Source organism: Pelobates fuscus, chromosome 1, assembly GCF_036172605.1.
Source record: "Pelobates fuscus isolate aPelFus1 chromosome 1, aPelFus1.pri, whole genome shotgun sequence".
Classification (NCBI taxonomy): domain Eukaryota; kingdom Metazoa; phylum Chordata; class Amphibia; order Anura; family Pelobatidae; genus Pelobates; species Pelobates fuscus.
In genome coordinates, this window is record NC_086317.1 from 367,015,291 (window position 1) to 367,042,406 (window position 27,116).

Sequence of the window (27,116 nt, forward strand, 5' to 3'; positions counted from 1 at the left end):
ATGACACACACAGGTTAGAATGGCAATTAAATGTTAATTTCCCACACATGTGGCTTTTTAAATTGCAATTAGTGATTGTGTATAAATAGTCAATGAGTTTATTATAATTCAAGTACTTTTACATGCACATAAACACACAAACACCATTATTAAGTGTATTTTAATATTAATTATATATATATTAAAATATACTTAGAATAACGTTAATTTTATATAGATATATAGATAAAATTAGAATTATATTATTAAAATATATATATATTAGAAAAAATAAAAAAAATTGAAAAACAATGACACATATATTATATATATATATATATATATACACACAAAAATACAAAATACCCCTGCACTCCAACTAAAAAAAGAAAAATAGTACATGGTGCTCTGGTGGCTTAATCATAAACAAAGTGAAAATACCGGCACTCAAGGTTTTCCAGAAGATAACTTCTCCATTTATTGTGGAAGAAAAAATTAACTGACCAGGAAGTACCTTTGAAATTAACCCATTAAGGACCAAACTTCTGGAATAAAAGGGAATCATGACATGTCACACATGTCATGTGTCCTTAAGGGGTTAATGGGCGGGCATAGTAAACTCGGTGGCTGAAGGCAATGAAAACCAGCTGATTGTAAGTACCATCTTCTGGAAAACCTTGAGTGCCGGTATTTTCACTTTGTTTATATATATATATATATATATATATATATATATATATATATATATATATACACACACACACACACACATTCTACATATATTTAACTATTAACTACATAATTATTTGATTTTATTAATTACAATTTGAGGAACCTACCTGACAACCCAGGCAGACAGTCCAGATAATTTAATTGGCAAGCCCTATATTTAACCCCCTAACTTTCCAAAACACCATAAAACCTTTACATGGGGGGTATTATCGCTTAAAAAAAAATATGAGCGTTTTAAAAAGTAAAACTTAGCACAATGATGATATCACCAGTAAAAGTACAGTTTTTGTTTAATAAAAAACTTTGGCTAGCGTTTGTGACTAAGTGGCTACTACAAAAGAGTGGAAATACCCCATTTTGAATACCCTTGGTTGTTTACATTTAATAATAGTATGCCATTATGGAGTTAATTGACATTATTTGGCTACCATATGGTCTCAAAAGGCAACATAGACCCAGCAAACCAATCTGGCAATGTATTATACTGATAATATCATCGGTGAAATGGCAGTTTGTGTGAAAAATGCAAAAAACAAATAAACGCTAACTTTGGCCAGGGTTTGTGACTAAGTGGCTACTAAAAAAATACTGGACATACCCCATTTTGAATACCGTGGGTTGTCTACTTTTACAAATGGTATGCCACGATGGCGTTCATTTTCAATCCTGGGCTGCGACACGATCTCAAAGGCAACATAGGCCCAGCAAACCAAAGCCCTACATTTGACCCCTGTAAGTTTGCAAAAAACCAAACAACCTGTACATTGGGGATAATGTTGTACTCAGGAGATGTTGCTGAATACATATTATGGTGTTCTCTGTCAGCAACACATAACAGGAACTGAGAGTCCATGCCTTAAGTACAATGTGAGAGAAAAATAACACCAAAAAAAAAAGGACTACCCAAATGTTTGACAAAGACTGTTGGTAGAATTAGTGCATGGAAAGTGTTAAAATACCACCATTTGAAATACCCCAGGGTGTCTACTTTTCAAAAATATATGGTTTATAGGGGTAAATTACATTGGCCAGCTTCAATAATGTCCCAAATAGGACATGGGTGCATGATGACCAGCTGTGAAAATTTCAAAATTCCAAGTTGGAAAACTGGAACACGCACTCTCCAAACAAGGTCTTTAAACCAGACACACCTATACATGGGTGGTTTCACTGTATTTGGGAGATGTTGCTAAACACATATTGGGGTGTGCTTTTTTTTTTAATTGGCATAGATTAGTGGTAGAGATGTCGCGAACATAAAATTTCCACAAACGTTCGCGAACCGGCGAACCGCCATTGACTTCAATGGGCAGACGAATTTTAAAACCCACAGGGACTCTTACTGGCCACAAAAGTGATGGAAAAGTTGTTTCAAGGGGACTAACACCTGGACTGTGGTATGCTGGAGGGGGATCCATGGCAAAACTCCCATGGACAATTACATAGTTGATGCAGAGTCTGGTTTTAATCCATAAAGGGCATAAATCACCTAACATTCCTAAATTGTTTGGAATAACATGCTTTAAAATATCAGGTATGATGTATCGATTAGGTAGTGTAAGGGTTACGCCCGCTTCACAGTGACAGACCAAACTCCCCGTTTAACGCATCGCAAACAACCGCAAACAGTCCATTTGCACAACCGCAAACTCCCCATTTGCACAAGGTTGGATACCAAGCTAGCCATGTCCCGTTCCTTGTCCTCACTGATGTCATTGAAGGTCTCTTCCTCCACTCAGCCACGTACAACACCAAGGGTCCCCGAAAGGTGACAACAAGCCCCCTGGGACGCCTGCTGTGTTTGGTCTTCCACCTCCTCAAAGTCACCTTCCTCCTCTGACTCTTCTTCAGACTCCTCTCTCTGCATTGCATCTCTCTGTGTTATTATAAGGTGTGTTAAGTAGTACTATTCTTATCAGTTTAATCCCTGTTATGTCCCCTATCAGGGGACGTGTATATGTCATTGATTTTAGGAACCGGGAGATGGAAAAAGATGCTTGGTTGGTCCTCCTACTTCAAATTTGGGGCACTGCGCGTGTAATCTAACGTGCCACCAGATAGGAGTGGTGTGTTAAGTAGTACTATTCTTATCAGTTTAATCCCTGTTATGTCCCCCTCATCAGGCCTTTTTTAGTCGAATGTATCGCCCACTGTCAGTCCCTTTGGGATCCATCCCTCAAAGATCCATCCCTCTAATCCCTTTGGGATCCATCCCTCTAATCTAGACCTTTTTGACCTAGGCGACTTCTCTTCTCAGTGACAATACCTCCTGCTGCACTGAAGGTCCTTTCTGACAGGACACTTGAAGCAGGGCAGGCCAGAAGTTCTATCGCAAATTGGGATAGCTCAGGCCACAGGTCAAGCCTGCACACCCAGTAGTCAAGGGGTTCATCACTCCTCAGAGTGTTGATATCTGCAGTTAAGGCGAGGTAGTCTGCTACCTGTCGGTCGAGTCGTTCTCTGAGGGTGGACCCCAAAGGGCTGTGGCGATGCGTAGGACTTAAAAAGCTCCGCATGTCCTCCATCAACAACACGTCTGTAAAGCGTCCTGTCCTTGCCGGCGTGGTCGTGGGAGGAGGAGGATTACTTTCACCTCTTCCCCTGTTAGATTCCCGTTGTGCTGTGACATCACCCTTATACGCTGTGTAAAGCATACTTTTTAATTTATTTTGGAACTGCTGCATCCTTTCCGACTTGCGGTAATTCGGTAACATTTCAGGCACTTTCTGCTTATACCGGGGGTCTAGTAGCGTGGACACCCAGTACAGGTTGTTCTCCTTCAGCCTTTTTATACGAGGGTCCCTCAACAGGCACAACAGCATGAAAGACCCCATTTGCACAAGGTTGGATGCAGAGCTACTCATGTCCCGTTCCTCGTCCTCAGTGATCTCACTGAAGGTATGTTCTTCCCCCCAGCCATGTACAACACCACGGGTACCAGATAGGTGACAATGAGCACCCTGGGATGCCTGTTGTGGTTGGTCTTCCTCCTCCTCCTCAAAGCCACATTCCTCCTCTGACTCCTCTTCCTCACAATCCTCTTCCAGCGTTGCCGCAGGTCCAGCAAGCGATGCTGATAAGGCTGTTTCTGGTGGTGATGGTGACCACAACTCTTCCTCTTCCTCTTCACGCTCATCTACGGCCTGATCCAGCACTCTTCGCAGGGCACGCTCCAGGAAGAAAACAAATGGTATGATGTCGCTGATGGTGCCTTCGGTGCGACTGACTAGGTTTGTCACCTCCTCAAAAGGACGCATGAGCCTACAGGCATTGCGCATGAGCGTCCAGTAACGTGGCAAAAAAGTTCCCAGCTCCGCAGAGGCTGTCCTAGCACCCCGGTCATACAAATAGTCGTTAACGGCTTTTTCTTGTTGGAGCAGGTGGTCGAACATTAGGAGTGTTGAATTCCAACGTGTCGGGCTGTCACAAATCAAGCCTCACTGGCATGTTGTTTTGCCGCTGGATATCTGAAAAGTGCGCCATGGCCATGTAGGAACGTCTGAAATGGCCACACACCTTCCTGGCCTGCTTCAGGACATCCTGTAAGCCTGGGTACTTATGCACAAAGCGTTGTACGATCAGATTACACACATGTGCCATGCACGGCACATGTGTCAACTTGCCCAAATTCAATGCCGCCAACAAATTTCTTCTGTTGTCACAAACCACTTTGCCGATCTCCAGTTGGTGCGGAGTCAGCCACTGATCCACCTGTGCATTCAGGTACGGACAGGAGTGCTGGTCCGGTGTGACTCTCTGTTTTCAGGCAAGTCAACCCCAAGACGGCGTGACACTGCCGTATCCGGGATGTGGAATAGTACCTGGGGAGCTGGGGGGGTGCCGTTGATGTGGAGCAAGATGTAGCAGCAGAAGAGGACTCAGCCGAGGAGGTTATAAAAGAGGATGGAGTAGGAGGAGTAGAGGAGGTGGCAGCAGGCCTGCCTGCAAGTCGTGATGGTGTCACCAGCTCCTCTGCAGAGCAACGCATTCCATGCTTGGCAGCCATCAGCAGGTTTACCCAATGAGCAGTGTAGGTGATATACCTGCCCTGACCATGCTTTGCAGAACAGGTATCAGTGGTCAGATGGACCCTTGTCCCAACACTGTGTGCCAGACATGCCATTACTTCCTTTTGCACAATCGAGTACAGGTTGGGGATTGCCTTTTGTGCAAAGACATTTCAGCCAGGTATCTTCCACTGCAGTGTCCCAATAGCTACAAATTTTTGGAACACCTTAGACTCCACCAGCTTGTATGGTAAAAGCTGGCGGGCTAAGAGTTCCGACAAGCCAGCTGTCAGATGCCGGGCAAGGGGGTGACTTTGTGACATTGGCTTCTTACGCTCAAACATGTCCTTGACAGATACCTGACTGGGGGCAGATGAGCAGGAACTGCTCAAGGCGAGAGACGGAGTGGCGGATGGTTGAGAGGGGGCAAGGAGGACAGCAGTGGTTTATGTGGCTGAAGATGCTGGACCAGGAGGAGGATGGTGGCTTTGAGTTTGTGTGCTGCTTGTACTCATGTGTTGATCCCATAGGCGTTTGTGATGTGCGATCATGTGCCTTCGCAAAGCAGTTGTACCTAGGTGGGTGTTGGACTTCCCACGACTCAGTTTCTTTTGGCACAGGTTGCAAATGGCATCGCTGTTTTCAGAGGCAGACATACACAAAAAATGCCACACTGCTGAGCTCTGCAATGACGGCATTCTGGTGGTGGCAACAGCATGCGTTGATTGGCGTGCTGTCTGGCTGACCCCGGGTGGCGATGCATGCTGTCTGACTGTGCCACTAGCTCCTTGCGACGACCTCCCCCTGCTTCCAACTCGTCTCCTCCTCCTTTCTGTCTCCCCATCTGAACTTTCCCCCTGTTCTTCTTCTCTTCTAGCGGGCACCCACGTGACATCCACGGACGCATCGTCATCATCAACGGCTTCACTTGTATCTGACAACTCAGCAAAGGAAGCAGCAGCGGGTACAACATCATCATCATCACACCGTACGTCCATGTGTGTAATGCTGCCTGACTGAGACATATCCCTGTTATCTACATCCTCTGTCAATAATGGTTGTGCATCACTCATTTCTTCCAACTGATGTGTAAATAACTCCTCTGACAGATCAAGTGAAGCGGCTGTGGTGCGAGTGTTGGTGGTGGCGGCAGGCGGCGAGTGGTAACTTGAGAGGTGCCCGAAGCTAAGCTGGAGGAGGATGGTGCGTCAAGGTTCCGAGCGGAAGCTGTAGAAGATTGGGTGTCCTGTGTTAGCCAGTCAACTATGTCCTCAGAACTTTTCGAGTTCAGGGTACGTGGCCTCTGAACACTGGCCAAAGGGAATCACAGCACCACGACCACAACGGCCCCTGCGGGGTGGCCTGCCTCTGCCTGTCATTTTTTTTTTCGATTAGTGGTACTATGCGTGCAAGCTACTGTGACAACAGATATGAGTGGCACTGTGCACTGGCAGAAGTTGGCAGAGTAGACGCTGTAGGCCTGACACACACGCTTGCAGACAACTAACTGCTATTCAATCTATTACAGTCAAAACATTTTTTTTTTTAAATGTACACTACTGTTACACCAGATATGAGTTGCACTGGTGTGACACTGTGCCCTGACAGGCCCTGAAACGCACACGTGTGAAGGAAACTGAGTGCTATTATTTCACAGTCAAATTTCTAGTTTTATTTTTTTTTTTACTTTGACAATTTTTATTCGGCAGTGCATGCGTATTTTAGTCATATGAACAAGTATTATGCATTATAGTGTACATGATGAAACATAGTGGATATTGAGACATAGTGGATACTTTCATCGCACAGTTGTTACGTTTCCCTCATTGTTGCCATGTGTTCTTGTAAGTGTGCGATGGTGTTCCGAGGGTTCCACAGCGACAATTAGATACATTGACATACATTGTGCATTAACATATGTAAGCATAACAACCTGTTCTGACAGATATTTATAAGTCATTGAATACACTGTACCTTTTCAATTGTAATGGTTGAGATTGAGAGGGGGGAGGGTTAACTTGGTGGGGGAGAGACTTACAGTCGCTCGTCAGGGCGATCTATTGGTTTGTGTTTCTGATATAGTGGTGCGTTCTAAAAAGTCATTCCACATTGTGTGCGCTAGTTTCATGTGTTTTTTAACCCCAAATTGGTGAGCATATGTCATTTCATAGGCCCAGTTGAGCTTTATTTGGTTTACCAGGGAGGTTTTGGTTGGGGCTGTTTTTGTTTTCCATAGTCTTGCAATACTCATAACGGCTGATATGAGTATGTGGTATGTCATCGCCCATTTGTCTCTAGATACTGATTCTGGGGGAATAAATAAAATGCATAGCTCCAGGGTCAGTGTGATTTGTGTCCGAATAGCGTTTGTTATGATGGTTTGCACATTCTGCCAAAAGGGCTGTAGGGAAGTGCAGGTCCACCAGATATGTGTCATGTTGCCTGTGTCCTGTTGCCTGTGACAGCATCTGTCTGAAGAGTGTGGCCAGATTTGGCGGATCCTGACTAGGACAAGGTACCAGCGGTACATCAGTTTACGTTGCATCTCAATGTGAGATGCGCATGAGGTTACACCTCTGTATGAGGTGTAGGCTTTTACCCAATCCTCCCTATCTATACTGCGTCCTAGTTCCTTGTGCCATGATTGTATATACGTGTGTCTTTCTTGATCTGATTCCTGGAGTAGCACTTGTAAGTCAGGGAGATCATTTTTTTGAGTGTTTTTATGGATACACACCTGTTCAAATTTGGACAGGTGCTTAATGGGTGTGGTGTGTATCTGGCAGCGTTTGTTTTTTGTTAAGTAGGATTTAATTTGTAGGTAGGGAAAGATTAGTCTTGACGGGAGGTTAAATTCTTGTTGTAAGTTCGGGAAGGGTTCCGTTGTGGTGTTGTTGCCTTATGTCCTGGATCCCCCCCTCCTCCCCCCCCCCCCCGTAACCATGGTTGTGTGTTTATATTTGGTATTATGGATTTGAGGGTCGTGAGTGGGGCTGCCATCGGCAGTGGGAGATAGTGTACCATTTGGTGTTTTGAGGAATCCCATTGCTGTGTTGCAAGATGTGTTGCGTTGTAGGTAAGAGGTGTGTAGTCTCCTTCCTATTTAATTTGGGGGTCCAAAACAGCGAGTGCAGCATTGAGGGTTGCGCCCAATAATTCTCAATTTCTAACCATTGGGGCGAGGTGGATTTTTGTTATCTTAATCAATAGAGAAAACTACCTCAATAAAGAGATAGAAAGTGTTTCTTTACAGTGCCCAAAATGTAAAAGCTGCTCAACACTAAAAGTGGAATACCCCTTACCCACAATAAAAAACAAATATACAGAAATAAGGTATACAAATTATACCAAACAAGTGGAGCGCTCTAAACAGTAGAGGGGTTTACTCACCCCTTTGGTACAGTGACAGTCTTGAAAAACTTGAATGTACATATACAAGGAAACAAAAACAAGAAAAACAAAAATATAGTGCAGATGTTCCAAAAATGGATAATTGGTAGTAAGTAATGACTGAAACCACTCACATGGACAGGAGCCTATATGGTATTGGCTCCGTAAAAGGATCCTTTATGCTTTTAGGGCAGCAACACACCCCTTTATCCCAGGTAGTGTCCCTCCAGGAGTATACAACGAGAAGAAAAGCAGAAAAACAACTGTGTAGAATTGCACATACTATAATGGTATTTTGAAATATAAATAGTTGCGCTCACCTTCTGCAGAGCCCTGAAATCCCGGCTCTGAGGTTGATAAACAATGTGCTACTTTAGAGGGGGAATAGCACTCTCCCCAATGGAGTTCCTGATGGCTAGAAAGGACTTTGGACTAAAGTATAAAATAGTAAATAACATTTATTGTATTAAAAACAAAATAAATGGGTACTTAGAAAGTAAAAAGATCCAATAAAAGTCCAATAAAAAGTCCAGAATAATCAGCTAAACGCGTTTCACTCTATGAGCTTCCTCAGTAGCTGCATGATAGCCTCAGGAATCCTTCTTTTTAAATGTTTGAAAGTCCTTGTGGATCCTCCTCTTGAAGTCACATGGTGTGGAATTAATCACAAATTGGAAAACAGGTTACGCTCTACATTATATGTTACAAGAGAAAACATCTGTGGTAGAGAATTTCCATTTGTTGACAAAATTGTCAATCATCAGTGATGTTTAGTTACGTAATGTTCATTGGTAGTGACATAATTTTAAATATCCAATGGTGTGAATGGTTGGCGGAAGTGACATCACTAAGTGATATTGCCAACCATCTCCATCCTCCATTTTAAATGGTAACATAATTTTAAATATCCAATGGTGTAAATGGTTGGCGGAAGTGACATCACTAAGTGAAATTGCCAACCATCTCCATCCTCCATTTTAAATGGCAACATGATTTTATATACCCAATGGTGTGAATGGTTGGCGGAAGTGACATCACTAAGTGATATTGCCAACCATCTCCATCCTCCATTTTAAATGGTAACAAAAAAAAAAATGGTGTGAATGGTTGGCGGAAGTGCCGTCACTAAGTGATATTGCCAACCATCTCCATCCTCCATTTTAAATGGTAACATGATTTTATATATCCAATGGTGTGAATGGTTGGCGGAAGTGACATCACTAAGTGATATTTCCAACCATCTCCATCCTCCATTTTAAATGGTAACATGATTTTATATATCCAATGGTGTGAATGGTTGGCGGAAGTGACATCACTAAGTTATATTGCCAACCATCTCCATCCTCCATTTTAAATGGTAACAAAAAAAAAAATGGTGTGAATGGTTGGCGGAAGTGACATCACTAAGTGATATTGCCAACCATCTCCATCCTCCATTTTAAATGGTAACATAATTTTAAATATCCAATGGTGTAAATGGTTGGCGGAAGTGACATCACTAAGTAATATTGCCAACCATCTCCATCCTCCATTTTAAATGGTGACCTAATTTAATGGTGTGAAATTACACTTTGGTATAGATTTAAAGAAGATGGCATAATTCGAAATCAATGTTCAAACCGTTGGGTTGTAGAGTACCAAGGTTGAACATCCATCTCATTTCCTGTTGGCCTAAAAATTGGTTGGAATCCCCCCCTCCAATTTCCTAAAACTTTATAAATACCAATAAAAAACAGTCCCTTAGAATTACTATTATGGGAGATCTTAAAATGGTTAGAAATACTATGTCCCTCATATCATTTCTTGATGTTTCTAACGTGTTCCTCTACCCTCGTATGTAAGTTACGTTTCGTGCGGCCTACATATTTTAGGCCGCATGGACATTCCAACATATAAATGACATTTTTAGAGTAACAAGTAATTAAACTTTTTATATGGAACTCCTCATTGTTTTTTGCATTATTGAAATGTTCTATGTGTCTTTTCTTATTTCCAGTATTCTTACATGCTAGGCATATACCACATCCAAAGAAATCTTTTCTACAGTCAATCGGTTTTATATTACAATCTTTTCGAATGTGATTTCTCACTAGTAATTTTTCCATATTGGGAGCTCCTCTAAAGATTAGTTTAGGTTTTTTTCTGGCAGAATAACGGTTAGAGCAGGGTCTTCCCTTAGAATTGGCCAATGCTTATTGATTATTCTTCTGAATTGATCATTTCCATGGCTATAATTACAAATAATTGGTATTGTGGCATTAGATTATATCTTATTATTTTTTGTATTCTTCAATAAGTTATCTCTTTTTATAATTGATACTTCGTTAAGTGCATTTGACAAAACATCTTGTTTATAACCTTTTTCAAGGAAATTATTTTCCAATTTTTGTGCCTGTTTAATGAATTCTACTTCCTCGGTGCAATTTTTTTTAATTCTAATAAATTGTGATTTAGGGATTCCCTTTAACCAGGGTGTAAAATGACAGCTTGTGGTGTAAATAAAACTATTAACATCTACCCGTTTAAAATGGGTGCTTGTTTTTATCTTATTGTCTTCTATATAAATATTAAGATCCAAAAAATTAACTTTAAGTTTACTAATATCTGTGGATAAAATGATACCCCAATTATTGGAGTTAAGTGAATTTATAAAACTAGTTAAAGATTCCTCCTTGCCTTCCCAAATAAAGAATAGATCATCTATATAACGGCGATAGGTAACGAGACCCGCTGCCCAGCCTGCCCCATAATGGACAAACTGGAGCTCCCAGTATGCCATAAATAAATTGGCATAGCTAGGCGCGAATCTCGTTCCCATCGTCGTTCCACATGCCTGGAGATAAAAGTTGCCATTGTACCAAAAATAATTGCTTGTCAAAATTAGAAGGATCCCTTCCATAATAAAATTAATTTGATCAATTGAGAAATCGTTAGATTGCTCTAAAAAATGTCTTGTGGCAGTGCAACCTCTATCATGTTCAATAATGGTGTAGAGGGAACTAACATCTGCGGTTACTAGGAAACAATTTTCATTCCACACTAGTTGGTTTATATGCCTCAAAATGTCACCTGTATCTTTTAAATAACTAGGTGTACGTTGTACCAAAGGTTGCAGGCATCGATCTATATATTCGGAAAGTCTACATGATATAGATCCGATGCCTGAAACTATAGGTCTTCCCGGGGGTTGGGTGGGATTTTTATGGACCTTAGGTAGATGGTATAGTACCGGAATTTTTGGGAAATCTACTTTTATATAATTAAATTATTTTTGGTTTAGAATACCTTTTTTTATAACCCTTCTCTAGGTACTTATGGAATTTTTCTTTTAATTCTTTAGTGGGGTCTACTTTTAATTTTTTATATGTGTTATCATCGTCCAATAATCTCTGAGATTCTTTGTTATAGTTCTCCATTGTCATGAGGACTACCCCCCCCCCCCCCCCCCCCTTATCCGCTGGTTTAATGACTATTGAATTGTCTTTCTGGAATTTGTTTAGGGCCATACGTTCTTTTTTGGTGAGATTCTGCTGATATTTATTGGGTTTCTTAATTTTGTTGAGATCCTTTAATACCATTTTTTCAAAAGTTACCATTTCGCTTGATATCAAATTCTTAGGGTAAAATTTAGATTTTTCTTTTAGATTAGTATGTTTGTAATTGTCTTGAGAATTTTCAAAATTAGTCATGATGGGATTCTTTTGAAAGAATTTTTTTAAGCATAACGTTCTTTTGAATCTATTGAGATCAACATATGTGTTGAATTTGTTTAAGCTTTTAGTTGGTGCAAATTTAAGGCCCTTCTGTAGTAGTTTGATTTGAGGGGATTTAAGAACGTGTGGAGTTAAATTAAAAATTCCTGCTTGTATCTCCGTTGCTTTCTTATCTAATGGTTCCGCTTGTCTCTTTTTCCTCCTCTGAAAATCCACTCCTCCTCTAGCTTCCCTTCCTCTATGCTCCTCCTTCTTTTTTGTGGTGATTTTTGTTGATATTGAGATTTGTGTTTTACTCTGTTCCTCTGGTTCCAAAAATCCTCTTCCTGAGGAGTTTTTGCTAGGGTTTCAAACCTATTGGAAATAGGTATGTACAATAACCTTCTTGTATTTTTATGTATTTTACTTTGAGCAGTTAAATATTCATCCGATCTTGCCCTTCTTTCTGTTCTTATGGGTTTTTTTTTAATGTCATTTTCTTGAATCTGTGGCTTAGGGGTACGTAAGTCTCCATATTTGGGGGCCTTAATTTGATCTCTTTCTCCTAATAGATTTGATGGTTGATATGGCTTGGAGATATAGGGATTTCTAAAATTAGGGACCCTACCATAATTTCTTTCTCTTGGTTTATCTGGTGACCTGTAATATGTTCTTTTGTGGGGTCTATCCTGAATGTCCCGTTCATGATGCTTGTCTGGGTACTGTGTATGGTATGAATTTGGTCTATATTCTAAATGATTTCTCTTGCCCTATGTACGTACTTCATTTCTATTGTAAACAGTTTTGTCTCGCATGTATTTTCTCTTTTTTATTTGAATTGTATCTTTCTCTACCTTCTCTAAGCTGTGTTGTAGATTGTCTGTAACCTTTTTATATTTCTCAGCATTTGTATGATTTAGTAGAAAGTTCTGTTCCTTATTTATCTCTGAATCAAGTTTTTCCAAATTATATTCCCTTCTTTTAATTAAAGTCTTCATCATTGTGAATGAAAAAGAGTCAAGCATCACTGCCCATTCGTCCATAAAAGTTTTGTCATCTTGGTCAAATGAGGGAAATTTAAAAAATCTAAGACCCCTTGGAGTTATTTTGTCTCTAATATACTTGTCTAGGGTAGCTATTTCCCATTTTATCCGTATTTCTTTACTTAGGAGTCTTTCCAAATTTTTTTGGCAATCTGAAATGGACCTTTCCTCTACTTGGTCTATTTGGTCAAAAAGATTTTTTTCCATACCGAATACTTCATCAATATTTTTGCAGTGATGCTTTTTTCTTTGTTCAAAAGTGATGTAAACACAAGGGTATTTTTGTTATCTTAATCAATAGAGAAAACTACCTCAATAAAGAGATAGAAAGTGTTTCTTTACAGTGCCCAAAATGTAAAAGCTGCTCAACACTAAAAGTGGAATACCCCTTACCCACAATAAAAAACAAATATACAGAAATAAGGTATACAAATTATACCAAACAAGTGGAGCGCTCTAAACAGTAGAGGGGTTTACTCACCCCTTTGGTACAGTGACAGTCTTGAAAAACTTGAATGTACATATACAAGGAAACAAAAACAAGAAAAACAAAAATATAGTGCAGATGTTCCAAAAATGGATAATTGGTAGCAAGTAATGACTGAAACCACTCACATGGACAGGAGCCTATATGGTATTGGCTCCGTAAAAGGATCCTTTATGCTTTTAGGGCAGCAACACACCCCTTTATCCCAGGTAGTGTCCCTCCAGGAGTATACAACGAGAAAAAAAGCAGAAAAACAACTGTGTAGAATTGCACATACTATAATGGTATTTTGAAATATAAATAGTTGTGCTCACCTTCTGCAGAGCCCTGAAATCCCGGCTCTGAGGTTGATAAACAATGTGCTACTTTAGAGGGGGAATAGCACTCTCCCCAATGGAGTTCCTGATGGCTAGAAAGGACTTTGAAATAAAGTATAAAATAGTAAATAACATTTATTGTATTAAAAACAAAATAAATGGGTACTTAGAAAGTAAAAAGATCCAATAAAAGTCCAATAAAAAGTCCAGAATAATCAGCTAAACGCGTTTCACTCTATGAGCTTCCTCAGTAGCTGCATGATAGCCTCAGGAATCCTTCTTTTTAAATGTTTGAAAGTCCTTGTGGATCCTCCTCTTGAAGTCACATGGTGTGGAATTAATCACAAATTGGAAAACAGGTTACGCTCTACATTATATGTTACAAGAGAAAACATCTGTGGTAGAGAATTTCCATTTGTTGACAAAATTGTCAATCATCAGTGATGTTTAGTTACGTAATGTTCATTGGTAGTGACATAATTTTAAATATCCAATGGTGTGAATGGTTGGCGGAAGTGACATCACTAAGTGATATTGCCAACCATCTCCATCCTCCATTTTAAATGGTAACATAATTTTAAATATCCAATGGTGTAAATGGTTGGCGGAAGTTACATCACTAAGTGAAATTGCCAACCATTTCCATCCTCCATTTTAAATGGTAACATGATTTTATATATCCAATGGTGTGAATGGTTGGCGGAAGTGACATCACTAAGTGATATTGCCAACCATCTCCATCCTCCATTTTAAATGGTAAAAAAAAAAAAAAAAATGGTGTGAATGGTTGGCGGAAGTGACATCACTAAGTGATATTGCCAACCATCTCCATCCTCCATTTTAAATGGTAACATGATTTTATATATCCAATGGTGTGAATGGTTGGCGGAAGTTACATCACTAAGTGATATTTCCAACCATCTCCATCCTCCATTTTAAATGGTAACATGATTTTATAGATCCAATGGTGTGAATGGTTGGCGGAAGTGACATCACTAAGTGAAATTGCCAACCATTTCCATCCTCCATTTTAAATGGTAACATGATTTTATATATCCAATGGTGTGAATGGTTGGCGGAAGTGACATCACTAAGTGATATTGCCAACCATCTCCATCCTCCATTTTAAATGGTAACAAAAAAAAAATGGTGTGAATGGTTGGCGGAAGTGACATCACTAAGTGATATTGCCAACCATCTCCATCCTCCATTTTAAATGGTAACATGATTTTATCTATCAAATGATGTGAATGGTTGGCGGAAGTGACATCACTAAATAATATTGCCAACCATCTCCATCCTCCATTTTAAATGGTAACATAATTTTAAATATCCAATGGTGTAAATGGTTGGCGGAAGTGACATCACTAAGTAATATTGCCAACCATCTCCATCCTCCATTTTAAATGGTGACCTAATTTAATGGTGTGAAATTACACTTTGGTATAGATTTAAAGAAGATGGCATAATTTGAAATCAATGTTCAAACCGTTGGGTTGTAGAGTACCAAGGTTGAACATCCATCTCATTTCCTGTTGGCCTAAAATTTGGTTGGAATCCCCCCCCTCCAATTTCCTAAAACTTTATAAATACCAATAAAAAACAGTCCCTTAGAATTACTATTATGGGAGATCTTAAAATGGTTAGAAATACTATGTCCCTCATATCCTTTCTTGATGTTTCTAACGTGTTCCTCTACCCTCGTATGTAAGTTACGTTTCGTGCGGCCTACATATTTTAGGCCGCATGGACATTCCAACATATAAATGACATTTTTAGAGTAACAAGTAATTAAACTTTTTATATGGAACTCCTCACTGTTTTTTGCATTATTGAAATGTTCTATGTGTCTTTTCTTATTTCCAGTATTCTTACATGCTTGGCATATACCACATCCAAAGAAACCTTTTCTACAGTCAATCGGTTTTATATTACAATCTTTTCGAATGTGATTTCTCACTAGTAATTTTTCCATATTGGGAGCTCCTCTAAAGATTAGTTTAGGTTTTTCTGGCAGAATAACGGTTAGAGCAGGGTCTTCCGTTAGAATTGGCCAATGCTTATTGATTATTCTTCTGAATTGATCATTTCCATGGCTATAATTACAAATAATTGGTATTGTGGCATTAGATTATATCTTATTATTTTTTGTATTCTTCAATAAGTTATCTCTTTTTATTATTGTAACTCTTGTAACATATAATGTAGAGCGTAACCTGTTTTCCAATTTGTGATTAATTCCACACCATGTGACTTCAAGAGGAGGATCCACAAGGACTTTCAAACATTTAAAAAGAAGGATTCCTGAGGCTATCATGCAGCTACTGAGGAAGCTCATAGAGTGAAACGCGTTTAGCTGATTATTCTGGACTTTTTATTGGACTTTTATTGGATCTTTTTACTTTCTAAGTACCCATTTATTTTGTTTTTAATACAATAAATGTTATTTACTATTTTATACTTTAGTCCAAAGTTCTTTCTAGCCATCAGGAACTCCATTGGGGAGAGTGCTATTCCCCCTCTAAAGTAGCACATTGTTTATCAACCTCAGAGCCGGGATTTCAGGGCTATGCAGAAGGTGAGCACAACTATTTATATTTCAAAATACCATTATAGTATGTGCAATTCTACACAGTTGTTTTTCTGCTTTTTTTCTCGTTGTATATTCCTGGAGGGACACTACCTGGGATAAAGGGGTGTGTTGCTGCCCTAAAAGCATAAAGGATCCTTTTACGGAGCCAATACCATATAGGCTCCTGTCCATGTGAGTGATTTCAGTCATTACTTACTACCAATTATCCATTTTTGGAACATCTGCACTATATTTTTGTTTTTCTTGTTTTTGTTTCCTTGTATATGTACATTCAAGTTTTTCAAGACTGTCACTGTACCAAAGGGGTGAGTAAACCCCTCTACTGTTTAGAACGCTCCACTTGTTTGGTATAATTTGTATACCTTATTTCTGTATATTGGGGCGAGGTGGGTTGTGCTTTTAGTTGTGGTACTATAGTTAGTGCTGCTGCTTTGGGGTATGCTAACATGTCCGGGAGGCCTAGTCCTCCCTGCGGTAATGGCTTTTGCAATAGTTTTGCTGCTACTCTCGGTTTCTTATTCTGCCATGTGAATGCTATCAGCATTCTTGATAGGGTTTTTACGTAGTTTCCCGGTAGCGGAATTTGGAGGGTTCTATACAAATATTGCAATTTTGGCAGAAGAGACATTTTTATAGCCGCTATTCTGCCAACCGAAGACAGTTATTTTCCCTCCCAGGATTCTAGCAAGCTTTTAAAAATTGGAAGCAGGGGGTGGTAGTTTGTTTTGAATAGGGTTGCGGGGTTCTTTGTCATTTTGGTGCCTAGAAACGTGATTTAATCCTCTCTCCAGTCTAGAGGGAATGAGCTTTTTAGATTTTCCAATTGTGTGTTTGTGATGTTGATGCCCAATGCTTGTGTTTTTGTTACATTAAGTTTGTAATACGAAACTCGCCCGTATGTTGTAATGTGTTTCATGAGGTTGGGAAGGGAGATGTGTGGTTGAGTTAGGGTGAGGAATACATCATCAGTGAAAATGCTCAGTTTGTATTCCCTCCGATTCAGCGAGACTCCATGGATTGCTGGCTCTTCCCTAATTGTGGCAGCTAATGGTTCTAAAGCTAGGACATATAGCAGTGGAGACACGGGGCAGCCTTGGCGGGAGCCATTGGAGATTGTAAATTTATCAGAGCAGAAACCTGCATTAAGGACCTTTGCCGATGGGTGACTGTATATAGCCGCTACTGTGTTAGTGAACTGTGAGGGGAAGCCATATTTTTCCAGAACTGCCCTTAGAAAGTGCCAGTTCAGCCTATCAAAGGCCTTCTCTGCGTCCAACGAAACTAGAAGGCTACCGATTCCTTTCCTCCTTATGCTATGGATCAAGTTTAGGACTTTACGGGTGTTGTCCACCCCCTGTCTCCCCGCTACGAACCCCACCTGATCATCGTGGATTAGGGTTGGTAGTATTGAGCTTAGCCAGCGGGCATAGATTTTGGCATATAACTTAGCGTCTGTGTTGAGTATGGATATTGGTCTAAAGTTCGGGCAGTGGGTCGGTGGTTTGACCGGTTTGGGGAGTGTTATGATGTGTGCTAGCAATAGGTCTTCTGGGAGTGATTTGCCTGCTGTGGCTGAGTTGTATAGTGACGCTAGGGGTAAGGCTAGAGTGGATGCTAATTTTTTGTAATATAGGTTCGTGGACCCATTTGGGCCTGGTGCTTTATTGTTTGGCAGAGTGAGTATTGCATCCTCCACTTCTGTAGCCGTAACTGGGTTCTGTAGTGTTGTGATTTGGTCCTGGGTGAGTTTAGGCAGCGAGATGTTGCCTAAGTATGACGCTATGTCTTGTTCTGTTGGGACGTGCAGTTGGTTCGAGTGTGCTAGATTATATAGTTTCTCATAGTATACTGCGAAGGTGTTGCTGATGTCTATGGGGGATATCACCTTCATGCCGTCTTCTGTGTAAATGTGTAGTATTTTAGTCTGTGCATCCCTTTGTTTCAGTCTAGCAGCAAGTTGTTTGCTAGCTCTATTCCCTTGTGCATAATGGGTGGCCTTGACCTTGTGAAGATTGTAACCCACGTGCTGTAGCATATGCATTTTAATCTTGTCTGCAATGTCCCGTATGTCTTTTTGTGTCGTCTCAGTTGGGCGAGTTTTGTTCTTGATCGTGAGGTCTGCCAGTCGTTTATGCCAGTCCAACCAGTGGGCTTGGTTTGTTTGTTTGTTGTGTGAAGCTCATTTAATTAGGAGTCTCCTAATTACTGCTTTGTGTGCCTGCCACGTTGTACTCATGGATGTGTCTCCAGTGTTGTTTAGTGAGAAGAATTCTTTGACAGCTGCTTCAATTTGATTTGTGAAGGTGAGATCTGTCAGTAGAGACTCATTGAGTCTCCATGGGCTTTTGTGTTTGTAGTCATAGTTGTCTTTGAGGGTTAGTGTCAGTGGAGCATGATCGGACCATGTGATCTGGCCTATAGTGCAGTCCATAAGTTGGTCTAAGTGTAGGCTTTCTACGTGGAATCTATCTATTCAAGTGTAAGTGTTGTGTGTGGAGGAGAAATATGTGTAGTCCCTTTCTTGTGGGTGTAAGACCTTCCACACATCATATAGTTAGTTATCTTCTAGTAATTTGTTGTAGGATGAGCATGTTTTTTGTTGTTTGGTCTGTGTGAGTGTGGTGGCTTGAATGGTCGAGTCTTCTTTGGGAACCAGAATGTGGTTAAAGTCCCCAGAAAGAATCAGGATCCCCTCCTGAACTGGTCTCAGTAGGGTTAGAATCTTATGCAGAAAATTTATCTGGTTCGTATCAGGGGCATATACGTTAGCAAGTGTGTATTTAATGTTGTTAATCGTGCATATCAGTATGAGGTATCTGCCCTCAGGGTCAACTTGGGAAGAGTGAAATTGGAAAGAGACAGTGTTTCTGATCAATATGGACGTCCCTCTTGTTTTCTTCCTTGTTGTGGCGTGGTACTGGTGTGGATATTGGGATGGTTTCATGATAGGTGGCTTCTTAAAATGTGTCTCTTGTAGACATAACACATCGGATTGGTCCCTTTTGAGGTCTCTAAAAAGGCAATGTCTCTTGTATGGGGTGTTCAACCCCCTGACATTATAGCTTTGTATTTTCATACTTTGGTGTGATATTGTGAGGTGCTATATGGGGTCCCATGGTACGTGTTTGAGTCTTGCACATGCTTTACCCCATATTTGGATTTCCCTGTCGGTCTGATTGAGTACATTCGTCTCTCTTGGCGAAAAAGGGGAGGAGAGGGTAGGTGAATCGTACTGTGAGGGTACGATAAACGTAGTAAACACTACAGCAGCCCATTCGTGGGCAGTGGGACCGAACTTTGGTCCCATAGAGAACGTGGTAATCCGAAAATAAATTTTAAACATTGGTACCTTGGCCTATTCTATTAGGTGTGACCAATTACTGAATAGGTTTGACCCCTTGGTTGCTTACAAGTCCCGCAGCAGGGAGGGTCGGCTCAGAATCAGTTAGCGCAGACTCGTGGTGTTCTAAATATGCTTAGGTTCCCCTATAATGTAACAAAGTATAACGTAATATGCAACAGTTTTTTTTTTTTCAACTGGATATGTCTCAGGGTGCCTTGACATTGCGGGGGTAGCTCGGGGTTGGCGGTCAGGGGGTGAGGGGGTTGAACCGGCCAATCGAGTACAGATCACATGTAACGTTATCAGGGCTTGGTCTTTTGTCTCATACAATTGTGCCTTCCTGCTGTCACAATATAACCAATACATTACAATACATTGCCAATTACATTTTAGTTCATCTGCCTCCCCACTCCCCCCAAACATCCTTCAACCTTGCGGACTTTATGGATAATAGGAGTTGCCCTCCTCTGTGGTTGGCTCCTCGGGTGGTCTCTCCATGGGTCCCTTGCTACCCCATGCTTGGCTATATATGCTGGAATTATGGCTATTTTGATTTTTTTTGCTACCCTGTTTGTGACTGCATGTGAAGGTGAGCACTTATGTGGTATCTTGCTATGCTGTGTCTGGTGGGCTCCCCACAGACCATTAGTTGGTTGTGGTGTGTACATTCACCTCTCTCATGTATGTGGTGCAGTCATTCCTGTAAGCACATGCTAATATGCCGTGTGCGTGTGTTGTTGCTTATGTAGTGTAAAAATAATGTTGGGTGGGTAGGCTTGCTATATTCACCTGTCTTGAGACCGGATTTTGTCCTTGTTATTGTCCCATAATCAAGTCTTAATTAACTGTAACTGTAGTAGTTAACGAGTACTGCGGCTAGAGTATGGCAAACCATGCCATTTCAGCTGCGGCGGTTGATCCCGGGGTCCGCCACACTCCAGCAGGTTGTTCCTCGGCAATCTCAGGCGCAAGCTTTTGTCCAATCTGGTCGGAGCTTGGCCGGTTGGTGACGGTCGCTGCTCCTTGTCTGGTTCTGGAGTTGGATGCCCCATTGTCTCAGAAGTTTTCTTCCATCTTCTGGGGAAGTGACGGCATGCAATGCTCCATTTTTGTGAATAAGAAGGCAGACCAGGTGTCCCCAGCGGTATGGCATTTCATGGAGCCTACGCGCTTCTGTTATCGCTTTATATTCCCTCCTTTTTTGTAAAGTTTGCGCTGAGAGTTTAATTGTATTGCGTTATATGGGACAGGGAGGTCTTTCCGTTGTCTGGACGCCTTCATCAGCACTTCCTTGGCGTGAAAATAATGAAGTTGAGTAAGTATGTCTCTGGGTGCTTCTTCTGGCAAAAATGTAGGCTTTGCAACTCTATGTGCTCTATCCATAAGTAGGACATCTGCTGGTAAGTCAGGGGCAAGCGTTTTGAAGTAATCTGTGAAGTATGCCATAATGTCTGGTTGTTTGACTGTTTCAGGTATACCTCTGAGACGTATATTCTGCCTCCTAGATCTGTCTTCTAGGGCCATGATTTTAGTTTGGCAGGCTTCCAGCGTCTTTTCTAGTTTCTGCACATGATCCGCCATGTCCTTATGTGCTTCCACATATTCTCCCATGCGGTTTTCCATGCTTGCCGTTCTATCACCCAATTCTTGGACGTCCTTCCTTAGATCCGAGATAGATTTGTTAAAACTGTGTAGTAGCTTGTTAGACATTTCATCCAGGCATGCTTGGAGTATGTCTTGCGTGACAGGAATGCCTCTGTCCCCTGGGGATCCCTGCAACAGGCAGCGTGTCGTCGCCATCTTGGTCTGGGTCTGGTGCGCCCTGGGGTTTAGGAGGCTGATTACGGGCCGTAAAGAACCCAGTTTTGTCGGGTTTTCGGGATTTTGCTTCCCCTTAGCTTGAGCCATGTTGGGGCTTTTGAGTGAGAGGTTTGAGGGTCACTCACGCTGGTTTAAGTCGCTGTTTAGGCCAGTGTAGAACGGAGCTTCACTCACATGCGTCCATGCTCGGCAAGAGCTAGGCCACACACCCCTAGTTTTTTTTTTTAATGTACACTACTGTTACACCAGATATGAGTTGCACTGGTGTGACACTGTGCCCTGGCAGGCCCTAAAACACACGTGTGAAGGAAACTGACTGCTATTATTTCACAGTCAAATTTCTAGTTTTTTTTTTTTTTTTTTAAATGTACACTACTGTTACACCAGATATGAGTTGCACTGGTGTGACACTGTGCCCTGGCAGGCCCTGAAACGCACACGCGTGAAGGAAACTGACTGCTATTATTTCACAGTCAAAAAAAGTTTGTTGTTTTTTTTAAATGCAAGCTATTGTGACACCAGATATGAGTGGTGGCACTGGGCAAGTGGGCACAGTATATGCTGTGAGCCTGACACACGCTGGCAGGCAGGCAACTGCAATTAGATTACACAGGAAAAAAATAAAATAAAGCAGACTGACGTTCTAGCCCTAAAAAGGGCTTTTTGGGGTGCTGTCCTTACAGCAGAGATCAGATGAGTCCTTCAGGACTGTAGTGGACACTGAATAAACTAGCCTAGCTATCGATTTCCCTATTAAATCAGCAGCAGCTACACTGTTTCCTCTCACTAAGAATGCAGCGTCCGAATGAATCTAAAATGGATGCTGTCCAGGAGTTGGGAGGGTCTGGGAGGGAGGGTCTGCTGCTGATTGGCTGGAATGTGTCTGCTGACTGTGAGGTACAGGGTCAAATTTTACTCAATGATTACGAATAGGGGGCGGACCGAACATCGCATATGTTCACCCGTCGTGGCGAACGCGAACAAGCTATGTTCGCCGGGAACTATTCGCTGGCGAACTATTCGGGACATCTCTAATTGGTGGTAAAATGGTTGCAGGAAAAGAGTCAAAATACCCCAAGTTTAATACCTTAGGTTATCTTCTTTTAAAAAATATATACATGTGAAGGGTTATTCAGAGATTCTTGATAGATATCAGCAGGGCCGGTGCAAGGATTTTTGGCTACACAGGCGAAGATGAATTTTGCCGCCCCCCCCCCCCCCCCTCCCCACACGAATAAGATGTATCTTTAGTGGTGTCTCATATCCAGCCTTTTGAAATCCCCATGTAGTGTATTGTACCCCCCTTTAGTGTGTCTTACACCCCCTTGTATGTCTCTTACAACCCCCATGTGTATCTCCTTTCCCCCCAGCCCCTTTGTGTGTCTTTCTTTCCCACAGCCCTTTTCTGTGGGTCTCTCCCCTCAGCCTGTTTTTTGTGTGTCCCTCTTCCCCTCAGGCTCCTTTGTGTAACTTTTCCCTCCCAAGCCATATAGACATAGATATATAGCTACACACACATACAGGCACATAGTCACAGAAATATGCAGGCACACAATCAAACAAACACAGCCATACAGGCACAGTCATACAATCAACACATACAGGTACACAGACATACAGTCATACAGACACACACACGGAGACATGCAGACACTGGCATATAGATAAATAAAGACACAGTTATACAAACACAGACATACAGAGACATGAAGATGTTGGCATACAGAGACATACAGAACAAGGCATACAGGCATGCAGAGACATACTTACACAGGCATGCAGGGACATATATACACAGACAGTCACACAAAGATATACAGAACAAGGCATACAGAGACATATGGATACGGTCATACAGAGACATACAGACACAGGCATACAGTGACATTCAGAAACACACGGAAACAGTCATATAGAGACATACAGACACAGACAGACATAGTCATACAGAGACATGCAGACATGTATACAGAGCAGGGGCAGATCCAGAACCTAATCTTGGGTGGGGGGGGGGAGGGGGGTGATAGTGAGTTTTAGTGGGGTAATAGGGGCTCTAATTAAGGAGTTAAGGGCTGTAGTAGGGGGACAGGAGCTATAGTTGAGAGTTAGGGGCTGTAATTGGGGGCTTAGGAAATGTAGTGGGGAATTGGGGCTGTAGTAGGGGGTTAGGGACTGAAGTAGGTTGATGGCTGCAAGTGGGAACATGGGCTGTAGTGTGGGGGATATGGGCAGCAATTGGGGGAGAGGGGCTGTAGTGGGGGTAAGGACTGTAGTAAGGGAATAGGGGCTGTACTGGAGTTATGGGGTAAAAGGGAGTGGAAGGGATGTGAAGTAAGGGAGTTAGAGGCTGTAGAAGGGCGTATAGGGGCTGTGGTGGGAGCAAAGGGGCAATGTGGTTGGAAACGGGCAGTATGGTGGGAAACAGGGGCAGTAGAGGGGGACACAGGGGCAGTATGGTGTGGGCACAGGCTGTAACGAGGGACACTGAGGCAATAAAGTGGTGTCACAGGGACAGTATGGTAGGGGGTAAATGGGAAGTAGAGGGGGGGACAGGGGCTGTTGAGGCGGGTAGAGGAAGTAGAGGGGGGAGACGGGCAGTAGAGGCGTGTGAAAGGGGGGCAGAGGCAGGGGGCAGGGGCTGTAGAGGGAAATAGAGGAGGCACAGGGGATAAAGAGGGGGGCACAAAAGCAATAGGGGGGCATGGGCAGTATAGTGGGGACAGGGGCTGTAGAGGGGGGCATGGGCTGTATAGGTGGCGCATGGGCAGTATGGTGGGGCAGAGGCTTTAGAGGGAAAGAGGGGCTGTAGACAGGGCAGGGGCTGTAGAGGGAAATAGAGGAGCTGTAGAGGGGCAGTATGGTGGGGCAGGGGGAGTATGGTGGGGCAGGGGGGAGTATGGTGGGGCAGGGGGGAGTATGGTGGGGGCAGGGGGAGTATGGTGGGGGCAGAGGGAGTATGGTGGGAGCAGGGGGAGTATGGTGGGGGCAGGGGGAGTATGGTGGGGGCAGGGGTAGTATGGTGGGGGCAGGGGTAGTATGGTGGGGGCAGGGGTAGTATGGTGGGGGCAGGGATAGTATGGTGGGAGCAGGAATAGTATGGTGGGAGCAGGGATAGTATGGTGGGGGCAGGGATAGTATGGTGGGGGCAGGGATAATATGGTGGGGGCAGGGATAGTGTGGTGGGGGCAGGGATAGTATAGTGGGGGCAGGGGGAGTATAGTGGGGGCAGGGGGAGTATAGTGGGGGCAGGGGGAGTATAGTGGGGGCAGGGGGTGTATGGTGGGGGCAGGGGGTATATGGTGGGGGCAGGGATAGTATGGTGGGGGCAGGGATAGTATGGTGGGGGTAGGGGCCGTATAGTGGGGGCAGGGGCCGTATAGTGGGGGCAGGGGGTGTATGGTGGGGGCAGAGGGTGTATGGTGGGGGCAGGGGGAGTATGGTGGGGGCAGGTGGAGTATGGTGGGGGCAGGGATAGTATGGTGGGGGCAGGGGCCGTATAGTGGGGGCAGGGGGTGTATAGTGGGGGCAGGGGGAGTATAGTGGGGGCAGGGGGAGTATATTGGGGGCAGGGGGAGTATAGTGGGGGCAGGGATAGTATGGTGGGGCAGGTGGAATATAGGGGGGGCAGGGGCCGTATAGTGGGGGCAGGGGGAGTATAGTGGGGGCAGGGGGAGTATAGTGGGGGCAGGGGGAGTATGGTGGGGGCAGGGGGTGTATAGTGGGGGCAGGGGGTGTATAGTGGGGGCAGGGATAGTATGGTGGGGGCAGGGATAGTATGGTGGGGGCAGGGATAGTATGGTGGGGGCAGGGGGAGTATAGTTGGGGCAGGGGGTGTATGGTGGGGGCAGGGGGAGTATAGTGGGGGCAGGGATAGTATGGTGGGGGCAGGGATAGTATGGTGGGGGCAGGGGGAGTATGGTGGGGGCAGGGGGAGTAGAAAGGGGCTGAAAAAAAAAATGTTTTGATTTTAAAAAAAAAATGCCCACCCCCTCCCACTCCCACTCCCACTCCCAGAGACTTACCTTGGGCCAGGAGGGAGAACCTTACCCCTGGTGGTCGGCTGGGAGGGCTGCACTGGAGGCTGGAGCTGCAGTCAGGACCGCTGGGGAGTCTGGAAGCAGTAGAAGTCCCGCCCCCTTCTGACATCATCAGAGGAGGACGGCTGACTTCACTGCCAGGCTCCTGCTGTGTGCTGGCTGCAGGGAGAGAGGTGAGTTTACAAATCCGAGTCTCCAGCCAGAGGCAGGGGATTCGGATTTTTGCGCCCCCCCTCCTCTGGCGCCCTAAGGCGGCCGCCTGTGCCGCCTTATGGACGCGCCGGCCCTGGATATCAGTGTTACAATGTAACTTTTGTTAATTTTGAAAGAAAATGATTTGGAAATAGCAAAGTGCTACTTGTACTTATTGCCCTATAACTTTCCAATAGAAGCTAAGAACATGTTAACATTGGGTATTTCTAAACTCAGGACAACATTTTGAAACTATTTAGCATGTGTGTTTTTTGGCTGTTGTAGATGCGAAACAGATTTTGGGGGTCATAGTTAGAAAAGGTGTTTTCTTACATTTGTTCATCAAATGTTATAATTTTATTTATAGTAAATTATATGATATGATGAAAATATCTTTAGAACGACTATTTAATGGCGAGAAAAACAGTATATAATATGTGTGGGTACAGTAAAAGAGTAAGAGGAAAATTACAGCTAAACACAAACACTGCAGAAATGTGAAAACAGCCCTGGTCCTTAAGAAAATTGAAAATTGAACTAAGGGTTTAAGCAGTGGCAGAACTACCGGCAGTGCAGTCGGTTTAGCATGTGGCCTGTTACTTCCTCCCAGAGAGACGTGGAGTCCCATGGGAGCAAGGGAAAGCCAGGGAGGAGGAGTGATGGGCCCAGAGAAATAGATCTTAACTCCAAACTATCTAAACCTTTGCACTGGACCCTAAGAAAGCCACCTTCTTGCATCCAAAAATTAGGAAACTGGAGAATGGCTTTAAAAGTGCAAATATTGACCAGCATGTGTGTATCAGTATGTCTCCATGTGTGCATGGCTGTATGTCTGTCAGTGTGTGTATATATGTCTGTCAGTGTGTATCTGTGTGCCCTAATGTGTGTCTGTATGTTAGCGTGTTTGCATGTATATCTGTATGTTATCTGTATGTGCATTTATTTATTTCTGCATGTGTGTCTGTGTATCTCTATATGTATCTGTGTGTGTGTATCTGCACATTTGTCAGTGTGTACTTGAATGTGTGTCAGTGTGTATATCTGTGTGTCTGTCTATCTTGTGTGTTTCAGTATGTGTACCTATGTGTCTGTATCTATATGTGTCTGTATCTGTGTGTCTTTATATCTGCATTTGTGTCAGTGTGTGTATATGTATGCCTATCAGTGTGTGTATCTGTATGTCTTTCAGTATGTGTGAGTCAGTGTGTATCTGTGTCCTATTGTGTACGGTGTGTATATCTGTGTGTTAGCTTATGTATCTGTGTGTCTTTATATCTGCATGTGTGTCAGTGTGCATCTGTGCATCTCTATATCTGCATATGTGGCAGTATGTGTATCCATGCATGTGTGTTAAAATGTGTCTGTGTTACTGTATATGTCAGGGTTGCCAGAAAATAGGGAAGTCAAAATCAATGCCAAAGTCAAATAACCAGAAAAATCAGAATAAATAACATGCTCTCGGACAACCACAAGGGAAACCACG